The sequence below is a fragment of the Polyodon spathula genome, chromosome 24, assembly GCF_017654505.1.
Source record: "Polyodon spathula isolate WHYD16114869_AA chromosome 24, ASM1765450v1, whole genome shotgun sequence".
Taxonomy (NCBI): Eukaryota; Metazoa; Chordata; class Actinopteri; order Acipenseriformes; family Polyodontidae; genus Polyodon; species Polyodon spathula.
Genome location: NC_054557.1, coordinates 16,141,354 through 16,159,635, shown reverse-complemented (window position 1 = coordinate 16,159,635; position 18,282 = coordinate 16,141,354).

Genomic DNA, 18,282 nt, shown 5'->3' with positions numbered 1-18,282 from the left:
AATGCCAGAGAAACATGTGGCGTCTAAATGTTTTGACTGATTATGCGTTTTTTTTTTTTCTTAAGCTATTCATAGAAGATAGATTCATCATTCCAATTTGTCAATGTTTTCAGTGAATTATGTGTGGAATGGCTTTGGCTGCTTTAGGACTGTCAGGCCCTGTCTCAGGTCTCATTTACAGGGGCCTAAATGAAGAGGCATCAGAGGTGTTTGCTGCAGCAGTAATTAATGTGATGAATGCCCGAGCGGTGTGAGCAGTGGCAGCCGGGCCCACGTGTCTCTTCATCAGCCAGAGCACTAGTCACCTGCTCAGTGCTAATTTGAGGGGCTCATCTGTACAGCCGATGTGTTTCCACGGAGTCTATTCTTCACAGGTATGCTGAGCGCCCCCACGCTGTCTTAGCGCTGTATGTAGAAAAAGGGGCTTATGCTTTCTGTCAGCTTTGTCCTTGCGCCAAACAAGTTGCTCCACTCTGCGGCGAGTTCTTTGACTTTGTGGTTTGAACTTGCTAATCAGAGGCCTGCAAGGTTTATGAATGGGTGTTACTCTTGCTCCTGTTTGGGCAGGAAAATCTACCTGGCGATTCCAGCTGACACTAATGCAGGGACATTGCGGGAATGGAGGAGGAGGTTAGGGAAAGCGGCTTGAATGTGGGATTCCTGCATTTGCACGTACAGTGTTTGGACTACAATATATAATCAGGAAAAGGTTTTTTGCCTTTTACTTTGATTATTCCTTTACAGAAACAGCATACAGAAAACAATTTATTATAAAGGTTAATAAAGTATCTCCGGAAAATAGGCAGAGGGTATAAGTATTCAGGATTCAAATTATAAATCTGAATTCCAAGTGGTGCTAAGATAATGCGAAGAAGACAGATATTTGTTATGGAAGTCTCAGTGTTATGGAAGGCTGGAACTTTGCAAAGAAATAATTGGGCAGCTGCCATCTAATTCAAGTTTACATGACACAAGTGGGGGGACCTCGTTATAAATCAGGTCAGCCCCCGATGCAACATCATAAATCAAGGAAAGACACGCAATCTAACAATTAGATAATTACAAGACCCCCGTGCCGCTGATGTTTAACTGGGCCGCTCTGGAGCGAGGAGACACAGAGAAAGCGTCTTGTAAACTCACTCATAATTAGTCTAATTCCTAACTGAGGTGAGAGTGAAGAGAAGAGAGCTCTTAAAGCGAGTAATTGGAAGGTAAACTCCTGTGAATACAGCGGCTCTTCTTCTCAGAGGCTGGATGTTTGAGTCGTTTTCTCATCGTCGTTAATCAGGACACTTGCCTGTTTGGCAATCAATAATAGGATATTTAAACGTTATGGTGATGTGCATTTCAAACGTGCACTTTGTCTTGCTCTGAACAAACAAGAAGCAAGGATAAAGCAAGCTTACGAGAACCAAAGTGAGCTGTGGCTTTAAATACCAAGCAAAGTCTGTGTCCCTGAGCTAGATATACAGATAGATAGATTTCCAATATTACCTTAACCTTGTCACAGTGCCAGGATTGTGGAGTTCAGGGATTCTGTATATGAAGATGTAGTAGGCTATCGTGTCCAGCAGGAGGAAGTATAGAGATCCAAAGCGTATTAATACAGGTTGTTGAGGAATGATAGTAATTTAAACATCCCTACAACTATTAACAACATTGAAGAAGCTCTGTTTGAGTGACACTGGAACACTTAGTTTAACCTCATTGGGGGGGGGGACAATTATAAATTAAGAAATAGATACTGTATGCACTGTAGATAGACATAGATACTGTAGATAGACTGTATTTTGTAACATTATTTATTTCAGGCAATTCATTTGAAAGATCGAAAGTGCATCTGTGGTCTCGGATGGACCTCTAGTGTTTCTCCACACAATCAATTTTTTCTGCGACTTCTGATCCCTCTAGACAAGGCTGCCTTTAAAAATTCAAAGGCAGGAGTCCAATTGACCCCAATTGAAAGAGTCATTTTTCAGGACTGCCAAGCCGAAGCAATGCCTGCTCCATGGATAGGAGGAGGAAAGCGCAGGGGGCCTCCTCTAGCTTGGGCTTCCCTGTGGATGCTATTGTCTTTATTGAACTGATTTGTCCTGGTTGACTCATCCTCCTCTCTCCCTTGTAAACTGGTGGTCTGCTTGTTCTCTGCCCAAGCTAAGTGGCGTGCACTGATGCACTGGCCCTGTGAAAAGGAGGTGGCGTCGCAGGAGGAAACCGAGTGGAACACAATTCTGGACTCTCGGGGCTCCAGAGCCACGTGTTCTTATTACTGGAGTGTGTTCGTGCTCCTGAACAGTGCTATATTACTCTCTCCCTGGATCAAAGGCGAGCTGTATTTAAAGAGGCATCTAAGACGGCATGCATTTATCATGTGATTTTCATTACATGCACTTGTTGACTTGTCTTGCCCCTCATTAATTCTATTAAAGATAATTGTTCCTGATTTCACTAGACTTTGCTTTGATTTAGAAATAATGAATTGTACTAGGGTCTGATTAAACCCTGCATAATAATTTCATCATAAAACATACAGCGCCTTATTTATCATGCCAAGACATCTTTATAATCCAAAAAGGGGAGTCATGTATTATTGCCTTTCTGCAAAAACGTCATCTCTTCATAAGTTTCGGAGTATGGTTTACAAGCACGACTGATCTTAAAATAATGTTGTGACCGCTGTGCAACCCTTAGCGTGGACTGCTGATTGAAATCACAGGAGAAACATTCCAGAAACAGAGAAAGAAATAATTACTACAAAAAAAATTATAATTTGCACGAGAGCAGGAGCGCTCGGCTGAATGCGCTGACGGCAGATTGACCCCAGCTGCTGTTAATATGATTTTGATATCTAGAGACAACAATCATTCTTTTTATGTCATTGGCCATGATGCGGGGGGACAGCTGTGAGAAGAATGTCACACCATGCAAGCTGGCAGAGCGGAAAGATCTGCTCTCCGATGGGGGGGGGGGGGGGGGGGGGGGGGGGGGGGGGGGGGGGGGGGGGGGGGGTGGGGGGGGGGGGCTGCTCCCTGCCTGCCCCTGTATAAATGATCTAGTTTTTCAGGCCTGTTGCCACGAGACCACTCTGCCTGGCGTTCCAGCCCTGTGGTGAGCATGACATTGGCATTGGTTAAGGGGTGAAAGTAAACAAATACAGAGACTGAACAGGCATTAGAAAATTGTTACGCTTTAAAAAAATAAAAAATAAATAGCCTTTAAAATAACAACCAAATGACTCTCACTTACTACATTATAACCTTGTGGGGTGTTTCTGTGTTTTTAGAAATAACATTGATGGAGCTTTTATGACCTCTGCCATAACTGTGCTGAAACAGAACAAACCCGTTGTGTGGAATGCAGTGGAAACACACACTGATACTGACCCAAAGTGTGTGTTTTTGGAGAGTGCTCAGTTCGTAAATTCAATCATTTTCTTGCTGCTTGCTATAACCCTTCAGGTGACCTGTCGTATTAAACTTCAATTAAAAGTGTGATCTCTTTAAACATGGACAACCTGCAGAAGTGACGGCAATGCTCTTTCAGTGCTGTCTTTGCGTGTTTCACTCTGCTTCCAGCTGAGCTGGAATCTCTTCCCATCCATCTGGAAGAAATTTTATCCTTGGACTGTCAAGGACGGAGCGGGCCCTGTCTAGGTCTTAAGCTAACCTGCACTGTAATCTGTCCTGGACATTGTGTGTGCGTTATATTATCACATGCTGTTTAAATTGTACACCTGTAACCACGAGTGAAAGAGAGGGCTAAAAAAGTGTTCCCACTAATGTAATACAACCGGAAATAGGAAGCTAACCCATATTAACCCGTGCAATACTCACCAGCTTTTAAAAATAATACCCTCAGGAATTCCCCTGCCTTCTGTCAAATTGTATAGGGACAGGAGATGACTTATTTGGCCCGTGTTTAACCCGGAGACTGATCTTTTCAGGGTTTAGGTATTAGCCATCCTCAGGAAACTAGAATTTCTACTTTGGGATATACTGTATGAGGGACTAGAATATTTCACTTGTACTTTATGAGAGCTCTGTTTGAAAATAAAGTGAAATTCCTTATAGTGTGATGAGAGTACCATCTACTGGTAGAAAACAAACCCTATCCCATCCCCCTTCTGCTAGAGCTTTACTTTTCAAAAGAAATGAATCTGAATCAAAAGGTGCTGTTCAGTCTCCCTGTGTCGAGCCGTGTGGATGAACCTGGTTCCAGAGCTTACCCATTCCTCTGGGGAGGTGATTCTGCTATACTGTCATGCCCTTCTGAACTGGGGAAACATTTTAAACCTCCAGTGAATTAAGAAGAAGACTTGATTCAGTCATTCACTGCAAAGCATTTTACAGATGTGTTTAAGGTGTTTGTATTAGAGTTGGTCTAGGTGTTGGCTTGGCTTCTCAAACTTCACTGACCACACCTACTCTATCAAAATGCAGGTCTACAGTAAACACAGCTTTTGCTATGCATATCGTACAGAATTGCAGTAGTGTTCTTCAGCTGATAATGGGTTCTCACAGTAGCTCTTCTAACTGTCTTGTGTTCATCCTGCAGTATGTAATGCTCAGTATCATAGGGTGCTGACCTCAATAACAATTCATTCTTTCACACATTAGCAAATTAATGGGAAGGGATTGCCCTTACGAACAGCGCTCCACTTAGCATCTATCCTGTTTACAATATGGTCCCATGGAATTTATTTTCCTCTGTGGTACCTATATCGGTGTCTCTATAAATGAAGATATTATTGGTAAGCACAGTGTTGTTCATGTGAATCTCATGGGAATTTTATTCAAGCTTCAGTTGTATTTGTTAAAAAAGGTCCAGTGTTTCTAATTGATAAATGATGTACATATTCAAAATGTTATGGATCACCTGCCTTCCATTAATTGGCCTGTTTCAGTCCTGTCGGCATGCAGAGATTGAACAGCAGTAATTGAAGGATGACGTGCAGCATCTCATAATGCGGTCTATATTGATGATTGTAACTGCACTCCAGTGGTGTTTATGCCCCAGTCTGGGTGATGTATGGACCATGTCAGATAGCAGATTGCTGTACCTTAAACCCAGAGGCTCTGTTCACACAGCTGGGATGGGCTGCTAGGAAGCTCAGGCCAGCCCTGCAGTTTAAGAGAAGACTCTGGACTCTCCAGCATCTTGGTAGTGTGAGAAAGCCATGGCTTAGTTTCACTCTAATTCCTCTGTCCTGGAAGTGCGCAGAAAAAGGAAAGGCCAGTCAGAGCCATATGAGCAGAGGACCTGCAGCCTCCAGAGGGTTAACTGGAGCAATTAAAGCAAGACTCTGACGGAGCAGTCTGTCACAGACAAATCTGAATACCACTACCATCCCGGCATCTTGCATGTATTTAATGACAAACATGCATTTAAAAGACTCAAATGCAGTACTGCACTGTTAGAGGCTCCCTGCAATCCCCTGGCTGACAATGACAACTTGGCACAGAAAGTATTCAAACCAGCCATTTCCCGCAGACTTGACTCACCCTGCACTGCACTTGGGAGTAACTTTATCAGATGAACCACTGGGGAAACATCTGCCTTTTGAATGTAAAAATAAACTTGCAGAGAGGAAGAGCATTAAAATGCAGCATGTATATGTATTGATGAAGATAGATTGTATAGAGATGTATTGACTATGCTCTTAAAGATGACCTTTCAAATTCCTGAACCACAAACCCATGGAGACCAAAGGATGCCCGGAGAGAGTTTATAGGTGTTCCTGTTGGTTTGAAGCCTAATCCTTACTCTTGCTTACACACCTTTTATGAAGTTGCTAGATTAAATACACACAAATGCACAGCCCTTTATCGCTATTATGACATCATTGTTGCCACATCGTCCGTGTACAATGGCAGCAATCTGTTTTCACTAGAGACATAATATGAAACCCAGTTGGGAACCTTCAACAAGTTTCCACTAATTTAAAAAAAGGAAAAAAATGAAAGCCTGACCCAGGCAATCTTACCCCCCATATGATTCTAACTGATGGCTAATCCCTTCTCTTTCAGAGGCAGGGTCAGTCCAATTTACCACCTGGGGAGGGGGGGTGTGTACATTTTTAATTGGAGGGTCACTCAATGTAGGGCCGTCGCTTCCTCTGGGCGCTTTGGCAGACTTCGTGGTGAGTTTGAGCCAAAGGAAATCCCCCACCTCATTAAAAGAGAAAAGATTAATTGACCGCTTCACTAACAGCCAGCCACAGGACTGTGAAAAAAGGGGTCTTCCAATTAAGCCTGAGCTCAGCATGATCAGTGGCAGCTAACAGAGGTCGTCTTTTGTATTCTTCCTTCTGTGTCCCCGACGACGAAAGAGAAATGAAGGCAGTTTTATTTTTAACAGAGCCTTATCTTTGGGGTTCCTAGAGGAAAGCAGTAACATCACGTTCGATGGAGGAGTTCTATTTCAAAGCAGTGCTCATCATTGATGGACTTCTTGAACTGTCGCTGGCCCTACTGTGTTATACAGCTTCTGCTGTGCATCACACCAGAGTTGAGATTGAGCCCCACTGTTTGGGCAAGCCAACGGATTGTGCTTATACACACAGGAGCATTCAATAAATAAAATAATTTAAATATATATATCGTTTAATCAGTAAAAACCCAATCGGGTATACAGAAACTAATTACACTTTCTAAAGGGTGGTCTGATTTAGCTATTGCTCCATCCAAAGAAATAAAAACAAAATACTTTTTACAAAGTTCTCTTCCGAGCAATTCAACACTCGCCGACAACAAGGTCTTAATTAGCAATCAATTTGCAAAATTATAGCCAATAGCCTGGTGTGAAACTCATACAGGCGTCTCAAGCTAATGTTTGAACACTTGAACATTTCTCATTCCATGATCAAACACCCGAAAACAAATGTGCAGAGATAAACGCAATCGGCTAGAGAAATTAATGCTTCTAAACTATGGACTTCAATCGATTGGACTTGAGTCGATTCCTCAATAGGCAGCTTTATATGCTTGAGATTTTAAAACACTTTACATAAAGTGCCTTTTATTACACTGTAATCGCACAAGAGGGTTCAATGTGTATTACCTTTTAAATATACAGAAAGGAGTGTAAATACAATGCAATTATAACAGACATTACCCAGTGCCTAAAACGCAACACAGCTATCTATATATTTGCTAATTACAGTGTGCTACAGTTTAATAAATAGACACTCATTTAATGCACGATATTCAATGCTAGGACTCATTTATCTTTAAAAAGTAAGAAACGGGAGATACAGGATGTTTTAAGTATATGCAAATCTGTTTCAGTTCAATTCAAGTGCACAGCAAGCAGTCAGCAATGTTAATTTGATGCTATCCGTAAGTGAACACTGGCAGCTCTTGTACTGGGGAGGATTATACATAGCACTACTTAGGTCATAGACAGAGCAAGCGAGACACAAATTGAACACTGACTATCTGTGCTGGCCCCATGTGGGGATCGCAGTCATCTTTCTACAAAAGGCCAGGGTAACTTCCTCTGGTGAACTGCTAGATTAATATGACATTTCTGGCTCCAATTAACCTTAAATGTGAGCAATCTTTTTTTGGTATATAGATGTGTTTTTTTGTTTGTTTTGTTTTTTTTAAACCATTGTCTCCACAGAACAAATGGGTGTCTTGCTCAAAGCTGCAAGGAGTTCTAGAGCATTTTCAGGGTTAAAACTGAACACATTGTGGACAGAGGCACAGAACTGACTTTCAATCAAACTGTGCGACTGTTTTACCTGCCGTGAATACAAAAATATATTGTTAAGCCTAGGAGAACCAGGTTTTACCTTGCCTTTAATATACACCATGATTCCTGAACATTTCAATAGAAATAAGTGAGTGTAGTTAACATCAACAGCCTAGAAGTATCTCCACAGACATGGAAGACTGCTGTATGTCACTGTAAGGTGTACTGTATAAAAAACTCTATTGAGAAACATCCTTGTTGAGAAATTGGAACAACAATTATATACTCTAGGTACTGTACATATTTGTGCATCATATGACACATACACTATAAGCCATGTGAGAGGTGTGTGGCTGTTCCACTGTCAACTTTGACTGTTCGAGGTATGAGCCGCAAACAAACATCCAGGAGCTGGCAGGGAGAGGAAAGCTGGATGTGTCAACATGACTCACTTCAGGACTGCCCAGTATATATCTGCATTGTAATGTGCAGTAATGTGTGTCTCTTTTACCATGGGCTGGTTAGTCCTCCTGGGTGATTACTACAATTGGTTGACATTTTTTCTGTCTCCAATTAACCTTCAGTTTGACTCCCAGTGTATTTTGTCATCTTGTATTGTATCCATGAAAGGGGAACAGGAGAGAGATACATAATCTATAGCAGGTGCTCAGTTTCAAAAGGTTAGATAATTCAGGGGCTTTTTATGATTGCTTTCAAAAACAATTAAAGAATCTCTAGGCTCCCTGCTGCCCCGCCCAGCAGCTCCTTACCCAGACAGCAGGGGGTGCTGTAACAACAACGCACTTCTAAAAGTGTGAGCCTGCATGGTGATTTTAGATTTTAAAGGTAAAGAGATTTCAACACCAAGGCCTGACCGATTTTTAAAAGGTTACACAAATGACAGATTTCAATCAATTTGCTTGACTGAAAAAGAAGCATAATCCTGTATGGAATACAATCACCCGATATTGCTACAGTAAAGATATTCTAGATCTTGTTTTTTGTGCGGCTCTTTTAAAGGGCAGCTGCAGCTAGTGTCTTCATGCAGGGAATCTTCCTCATTCTGCAGAATCCGACGGGGCTCAGCCCCAGGCATTCTTCACATTATTTTTTATTTCTGACGTGGCTTCTGTTTTGACCATCTCCTAATCTCTTCAAAGGGAAGAAGGTAGAGGGACAGTGTTGACAAGCAGGATCATTCGTACTTTTAAGGCATTACACATCTAATATGTTAAAGGAAAAAATATCTAATCAAATGCAGCTACTAAGGACCAAGGAGAGATCTCCAAGGAATACCATGTCTACTGTTAGTCTCTGACCCTGGACTTATCCAATGCCCCTGCATGGGGTCAGAGGTTAATATGTTTAGCAGAGGGCCTCATGGCACAATTTAAAGAAGCTAAACTGAGGTGTTAATGTCTCTGACAAATAATTCTCTCTCTCTCTCTCTCTCTCTCTCTCTCTCTCTCTCTCTCTCTCTCTCTCTCTCTCTCTCTCTCTCTCTCTCTCTCTCTCTCTCTCTATATATATATATATATATATAAAAGCTATGGTCCTGTTTTTAAAAGCTGCTGAATAATAGGATGTGTCTTAATAATAGCTTAGCTATATTCTATAAATCCTGCATCAGTATTTCTGACCGCGAGAGCAATCTATCGGAAGGGGTTATAGCACAGACGCACTCAATTGTGAAATGACTGGACTGGATATCGAAAGTGAGCCGATTTACTTCTTACAATGAAATCTGCATAATCCCTTTATACGTGCTGTATTTCAAAGATATTTTTTTCTACCGTATTGCCTCATTCAAGCTTGTAATGTAACCCTATATCTAAAGTAGTGCAACAATGAATATATTTGTGTAGGCGCAGAATTGATTCACAAGGCTCGCTGGTCTCCGCTGGAAAGCCTAGGTTTCATTGGTATTTATCTTTTTCAAACAGAGTTGACAACAAACACACTGGCCAGCTGGTTTGGCTTGCATCTCCTAGCAGGCGACCTTGAGTCTTCTGAACCCCGTGGCTTCGTGCGGCTGCTGTGTAGGATTCCAGGGAAGAGTCTTTAGGTTGCTTTCTTTGTTTCATGTTTGTTGAGACAGAGGGAATAGGTGGTTCAGAGAACACGCTGTAGAGCTCAGAGCTGGGAGTGTTTTCAATATTTTAGCAACAGGTTGAGATGTGCTTTCTGGATAGCAGCTCTGCAATGTGAAGGCTCCATTTGAAATGCTGTGAAAGCGAATGCTGGTTCATTGGTGCATCATGTTAAAAAGCTGACATGACATCTGCAATCCCCACGCTGGTGAAGTCAGGGTTCGTAATGGAAAGTTTTGGTGAGCTCACATTGCATACAACAGAAAATCACTCTTACTGTCCTGCACAGCTCTGGCCAAAAGTTTAGCATCACCTACAATTTTAGGATTGAGACATCTTTTTTTAACTATATGAACATAATTTAGATATTTTATTTAACATCATGTAAGCAAAGAAACTACACAATGATATTGCAAAAGGCTACCGGAAGCCTTAATAGAAGTACAGTATTTCATATTAGAATTCAATTTCTGTCAGTTTTTCATAACATTATTCAGCAGGTTTCATTCAACTTTGAAATTCATTCAACTTCGCTGAACATGGCAATCAAACCGATTTCCGTTCTTTCAATCTCCGACTCTCCTGACCTCCGGCCTGCACACCCACCCAGTCTCTCCCAATCTGCCAGCTGGTCAGTGATCCCACCCTCATACCGCTGTCCTTTTGTTGAACCCTGGATAAACAGAGCAATCTTCAAATTGCAACGGCTCTCAGGATATGTTTCAGAAGAGGTTGTTTATAAATAATTACAAGCAAGCAGCCTCTAACCCCTAAAGCTCTGTCTGAAAGAAATCTTGTGTAATTCATGGTAACTCATCATTTATTCATCTTAACAAACACACTGTAGAGAGTTCAAACTGAGCGCATTACCCAGCTGTTTAAGGTCTGGGATCTTTTTATGAATACATTTATTTTAAATCACCTCTTCTGTGGAATGACTTAGAACATAAGAATGCATGAGGGGAGGCCTCTCTCGGCCCATCAATGCTCATCCAAACCATAGTATTTGGATGATCTCAAAACCTTGTCAAGCCTGGCCTTAAAGGATCCCATTGATTCAACAACAGGGCTTGGCAGCCCATTCCATCCCCTCACCACTCTCTGTGTGAAGAAGAGTCTCCTTCAATAACAGGACATGACAGCCCATTCTATCCCCTCACCACTCTCTGTGTGAAGAAGAGTCTCCTTCAATAACAGTGCTTGGCAGCCCATTCCATCCCCTCACCACTCTTTGTGTGAAGAAGAGTCTCCTTTAGCAACATGACTAGGCAGCCCATTCTATCCCCTCATCACTTTTTGTGTGAAGAAGAGTCTCTTTCAACAACAAGGCTTGGCAGGCCATTCCATCTCCTCACCACTCTCTTTAAATGCCTTGGTTTCATGTATTCTTTCTTCCCTTTGTATTCCTATGCACACTGTGTATTTGTAACCCCTCTTAACCTGTACAGATGTGCTTGTCCATTCTGTTTGATTTGCACATGTACAGCAGCACACAATAACATGCTACCTGTGCACTGGAAGCACAGCACAGCACACAGCATTAGCTCGGTCACCTAACGTTCATCATATCAGTTCTGTGTGTGATACGGGTCATTGCATATTTTAATAAAAAGATCACAAGCAATTTACAGAACAGGCAGCTCCCTCTCCATTTTGTCATTTGTATTTAATGTAAACATGGCCCCAGGATATCCTGGCTAGGTGGGCTGTGTCTTTGTTGAAGCAGGAAATCCAAACAGACATACAGGCAAAATGTTGAGTTTTATTTGTATCTGTTTTTCTTTCAGGAAGATGTGTGATTTATGGGTGATTGTGACCATGTAGATTATTATTATTATCTATGGATAGCCCATGTACTGCACAGTGAAAAGAAACCAGGTGTCCACCATTCCATTGAGCTAAGCTGTTGAAGATCTTAAAACCATGGCCATTCAGATCATTACAATAGGGTCCTCGGCACACCACGTTCATGACAACCGACATCTCTCACACGCAGTACAAGGCTTTATGCAGAAAGTACTGAAAACAATATGGAGGGTCAAATTGAATTGATGGATTCCAGTGTTTAGATCAATGGACTAGACACTGAAGAGTTCAAACATAGATCCGCTACAGCAGAGGTGGAAAGAGTGAGCCCTGGCTTGCAGTGACCGACATTGTCTCAGTCCTGATGGGTTGCTTGGCAAGCAGCAGGATACGCCAGGTGATTTATTAAGAAAACACTGACCTGTGTGTCAGATTGGGGAAACTGTGACCAGGACATAATTGATAAACAGTTATGCCAACATTGAATAAATGACCTACTCCTCCTAAATTTCGAGTCAGCTGGTTAAATGTAGTTATTTTGAGATGGCTCTGGGATTAGAGTAGTTTTATTCTGATTTACACCCAGGGATTCAAACCCAGGAAGCAGAGTTAGTGACCAAGCAGACCAGCTCCCTGTCCTCCTAGAAGCAGGATTCCCAGTTTCATTTTGATATGCTTTACTATGGGGGTGAGAATGTTAATTTTAAGCTCTACCATGCTCTCAGCGGTATGCTTTACAGAACGGCTTCACCGTGAGTCCATGCTGGCATATGGAATGCCACAGTTAACTTTCACAATGGGATTTATTAAGCAGCCTATTTGGCTCTCTTTGCAAAATATAATGAAGAAGAAAAAAAAAACTGATGAAGCTTGACCCTGCTAATGAATTCCGAGCGAGTGCTTGGTGTTTATATGAAGTAGCTGTTGAAAGATTTGCCCTTTCAAATGGGATTGCAGGCTGATTGGGCTGGAAATGATTCTTTTACACTTCGGCAGCATGAGCTCTCTGGGTGAGGTCACACAGTGCCTCTAACCTCATTGGTGCTCAGGGCTCAGTCATTGTCAATCAGGGGAATGCCAGCTGACGCTCTGAGAAGTGGTGGTGGCTGGGCAAGGTTACGCAAACAGACCCAGAGCCATGGGGTCTGAGAGGGGCCCTGACACTGTTGTTGAGACTGGAGGTTTGCTTGCATCGACAGCATGTGCTTCGAGGAGCTCTGAAGGGTGATGAGAGCCTCTGGTTGTAATGCTTATCCTCCTATTTCCAAAAACTTATCCTTGTATTAAACAATCAATCCCAATAGGGCCCCCAGTGTGATACTGAACCTGCCTACAACACTGCTACATACTCAGGGTGTCTCCTGCTGCAGCCTGGCCTGAGCATTTAGGGGAGGAAGGTTATAGCTGATTGATTCATGTCAGGGCTCCCAGACTCTATACTCCTCACCCGTGACACGCACACAGACAGTCTACCCGGGATGTCTGTTGGGTTTGGCTGTTACTAATTATTCTATGCATGCTACTTTCTATCATGATGTAGTGTCTGTACAGTTCAATAGACTGTGTATGACAGTACAATGATGCTTTATTTGTTATTTGAATGTACCAGCAGTGGTTCTGTTGGATCATGCAGCGTGGGTTGCAGGGTTTACCCACTGTAGCCTATACCTTCAGGTAAGGAAAATACTGTACTGGTGTAGCCATTACCAATACAATCACGCAAGCAAATGGACGTTAGCTCCAGCAATATTACAAGCTATTGATTGGCTGAATGGAATGTATAGTTGTAGATGTATAATGTAAATAGTGCACAGGATGTTAATGAGTGTCTTAATCCTAACATTAAGCAATGCACAGATTTTAGACATTTAAAAAAAAACAAACTTCTTTTCCACTTATTGAACAGTGACCCACAGTCCCTTTTAAACATTGAAATGTTTATTAAGAGATGCATTTTGTTTGTTTGTTTGTTTGTTTTATTTATGTGTTTCTGACATGTCAGATGCTCTCATCTGGAGAGAATTTACAAAAGGGACAAAACTGTATGGCACTGTAATTTAGCTTTTCATTTTCCGTTTCAACATTTCTCCTGGAATCTGTGTGGCGGTTACCCTTGGGGTTATGAATTACTTTCACCTGCGAAGCGGATGTTTAATCAATATGCTTTTGACTTGTTTCCGTGACCCAGACCTTCATGGATTCACTTTGCTTTCCCCCTTTTACTCACAAGAAACAAACATGCTGTACAAGTGATTCACACAAGGACGGTTCCAATCTTGACAGTCACGAGAGAGGCTTGGAGTTGTAAACAGAGGGGCACCAGCTGCTCTTAGGGGAAGCAGTGTCCTGAGCCTGTCTGTAACTTGCTGGCCCATTCTCTTAATGTCTGTTTGCAGCTGTGTGTCCTTGTCACTGCTCTAGAGAAATACACAGAGAGTTATTGTGTTGTTGTTGGCATTCCTAGTTTCAAAAACATTCAAAATTACAGATTGTAAGGTAGAATTGACAAGGCCCTAGCCGAAGTGTTTGTCTGCTGGAGTTTGTGTAGAACGTTCTTACACTCAGATGTTTGTTCCAGTGCAAACACGTAAAAGAAGCAGGACAACACTGTACCTTGCAGTTTATAGTTTCATTCAGATTTGTGTTTGAAGTTACAGGCAACAATTTGTTCTGCACTTTTACAGGATTCTCTTTATACTGTACATTGCATTGAAAATGTGCTTCATCCACACATTTTCTCAAGAATAAAAGGGGTACTTCTTTTGCCTGTTCACTGCAGTATAGCTAGGCTAGAGCCTGTAGCAAACACAAGTCTGTTTACGTGTCAGATCCATTTATGTTGTCATTGTGGCAATCCATTCCCTGCAGGTCTGAGGGGCACATCTCACATTTGCATGTTTGGAAATAGTTAAGCAGGTTAATGCGGAGCGGGTAAAGTTGTTCTGGAACTAGCGTTTCAACAAGGAGCAACAGTGCCACCTATGGGCTGGTTGTGGTATTTCCTTTTGAACACATTGGCCCTGCATTGCATTGGTTTATATGAAGACACACACACACACACACACACACACAAAAAAAATATTAATAGTAATTGGAGCAATGAGATAATGATACACAATTAATGACTATTACTAGAATAGAGGCATTGTTTAATAAAGGGGCAAACAATGCTTTTATAGGAGGGTCTTGCCTGCACAGCGAGAGACTGAGATACAGGCAGGTAGTGACGTAAAGTAACAGTGATTGAGAAGGTGTCTGAACAAGCCTGGTCCTCAGCTCATGCTAGACTTGCTATTCAGAGTTTGAAATGCTTTAGAATGCTTAAAATAATATGAGCAGTGAGAGAATGTGGTGCAGCTCATTTACTTCAAATCATACTTCTTCACAATGTGAATACTGCATTGTTAGATATCTTTTAAATAAAGATTCCAGAGCAATACAGAAACAGTTATTCCATTTAAGGACGTTTTAAGCTGCCCTGTATGATTTCTAATTAGTGTTATAGATGTGTCTGGTGTTTTAGTAAAAGTGCTAATGAAACTAAAGCCACAGAAATGCTTTGCAGCACAAGTGGAATGAATGAGGGAGGCAGCAGCTCAGCAAGGCTTTGGCTCTGAGAGCTTGCAGTGGAGTAGCTGGTTTTCAATCTCACACCTTTGCGATGGAGGGCTCTGTGCTGGTCAAGTCAATGTTAGTTGTGCTTTTGTTTAGTTTTTCCTGTCAGTTGGCAGGCTGGCTGCTCAATGGTCCATAGCTCCTCTGTGTTTTTCCGCTCCAGTGATAATCAGACCCTGCTGCAGAAAGGACTGGATGTGATGTAAATGATATGATAAGGCAAAGCTGGCATTCATGACTGTCCTTGCAGGCTTTTCACGAGTGCAAAGTGGATGGGAGCCAGAAGGGAGCAAGCCTTGCCTTCCACAGATCAGAGGACTAAAAACAGCACCGGACCTTTCCTTAGAAACTCACTGCTCCCGAGGTACCACTGGCTTACAAGTTAAACTGTGCATTGGGTTTGAAAGGGGCATCATTATTTAATTTCAATGCTATTTAAAATCAGGCAAAGCAAACAAGTGTATACCCACAATTAACTGAGCAACATTGAGCACAAGGTTATGTCAAGCAACAGTTACGTGGGCTGTTGCACAACTTTCTTGGCATTTATAGTGATACAGAACAGTATTTGTCACCAGAATCTCTTGATGAAACTTCAGCCTTATAATGCACAACAAATCGTACATTTGTTTTCTTCTTTATTTTATTTTGAATACAAAGTTCTTGTTTTGTTAGTAGTTAAAGTTTGATGCAAACCAGTTGATTTCCTCAGCAGATGCGAACTTGACATATCCATTACTGGAATTTGAGAGTTCTCATAATCTCAGGCCAGGATTTGTTGCTGCATAAAGTCCAGATAAAAACCTTTAATCCTCTGCTCTGGATTTCCTAAACCAAGGGAATCGTCCTCTTTTCATTTGCAACTAACAGCCTTATTCCGCCCTGCTGCATCTTTGCAAACAGTCTCAGGCTTTAGAGACATTGATTAACTCTGCCTTGTTTCCTCTTTTAATTTCTTTTACAAACAATCTAATTCTATTAGAGTCACTGATCCGTTCACAGCCTTTGCCTTCCTCTCATTAGTTCAGCGTGCTTAAACTGACTGCACCCCCTTCAGGCTCCAATTATACAGCCACAGTAAACTTCCATGTACTCAAAGACATGATGCGGTTTTACACCCTGTCTACTTTAAAAATCTATTACATTGTGTATGGAATATAATAAAAGCAGCTAAACAGGGAGTTCGAGATTTGCTCCTGGAAGCTGGCACTGGTGTTGTTGTACTGTGCTGGCGAGGTTAAATAAAACACGGCTCAGAAATGCAATGGAAAACCTTACCATATAGAAACAAATGCAATCTGAGTGGAGCCATGCTCTAATTTCACTGCAGCTAATTGGCAGTTAATGAATGAATTCAGAAATGCACATCCGTACCAGAAAGACCAAAGAGACCTTGATGTTTCACACTCTGGCTTGTTTCGATTTGGATTCTGAAGTCAGACCCCTTCATTGTCAGATGGTTTCTAGGCTAAACAGAGCATTTGCATCTATTTGCAGCCATGCTTGAGCAAACTGGTACGGTAAGATTTCAGACTCAATGCAGCAATCCCGTGCACCAGCTCAGCAAGATTGAATGCCAGTGGGCATCCTTCATTCCTTCTGCCAGGCCAGTTGCCTCTTTACATCAAGAAGCTCCACAGAGCTCTGGAAGGACAAGGTCTCCACCTGATGAAGAATTTACTTCCCTAACCCACAAGAGCGCCAGAGCCAATACAACACTTCCCGTGGATTCCCCAGCGAAGGCCAGCATGACTCACCCAGCACATCACATGGTCATGCCTTTACGAGGTGAGCCCTCATGGACTCCAGGCTTTGTATACTGCTCTGGGTTGTAGTAATGTATTCACAAATAAATTGGAGCTGTTTTAAAAGTTACATTTCCAGTTTAGGATCAAAGCAAATATATTTCAGCAGCCGCTCTTGGTCTCAGAGTGGCTGTGGTGTGTACTTATTATGGGATTTCAATAGTTTTAATTGCAATAAATTGAAATGCATGTTTTGTGAGACGTGTTAAATGAAACAGTGGGATTTATAAGATTAACTAATTGGGGAAATAAATAAGGACAGACCAATAAAAATGTTGATGCTTTCCATTGTGAATTTCTGCTTGTTTTGTGACTGCTTTAAACTCTTCCAAAGGTGCATAGCAGAGTGAAAATGTACCATGGTAAAAGTTCTATCAAGGAATAACCTTTTAGAAGGTGCTCTGTGCAGTGTTTGCGCATACATGAAGGGACTGAAGCATCATAAAAAGTGGCCCCCAGCCTTTGCACATCAGTGTCCATTTCTGAATCAGTTAAGTCAAAGTCCTTTCCTTCAGTTTCCTCTCCTGTGCATAAGAAACGACGACTCTCTGAGTTGATCACGCAATCATGATCCGCACGGCTGAGGCTACTTCCCAACTCAACTCAGTGCTGTGAGTCAAGTCTCTCTGTCACTCGGGGTGCTGCCCATAAATACCAAGAACATGTGTCTCGCTAGGCTGCAGCCAAGGGCACAGGGCTGGTCAAGAGCAAATAAGCACCATCTAATTAGATGCACCCAAAAGAGAACGCATGTTAACAGCTCTGAACTTTTTACTCATTATAACCTTTTCATCTGTATTTTCCTTTGCTTTCTACAGTATGTATCATTCATGAGGAGTGTTTGAATGCCATTGCTTGGATAAACAGTGCTATCTAGTGGTACAACTCAGAACGCTTTTTAAAAAGGTGTGCAAGGTCAAAGCGGCAAAAAGGTGGAATTGAAATGTTATAGGAACTAGAATGTTATTTAATAAAGTAATCATCAATACCTGACAATAAAAAAGTATTGACGATTCGCAGTCTGCATTAGAATTGCTATCATCATCCATTGGTGACAGTGAGATGCAGTTGATTTTTAAGCTATAACAATGTATAGGACTGTATCTTTAAACTGAGTATAGTTTATCATTGCAGCATGTGCAGGTTGCATGTTTGTTTGTAATTCAAAGTAAGGCAATACAAATGACTGTCCACGAGCTGCTACTGCAGAGGACAGGGTCCCCAGCTGTGCAGAGATTGCTGGATAGAAGCAGCCGGATTGCCAGTGGTTT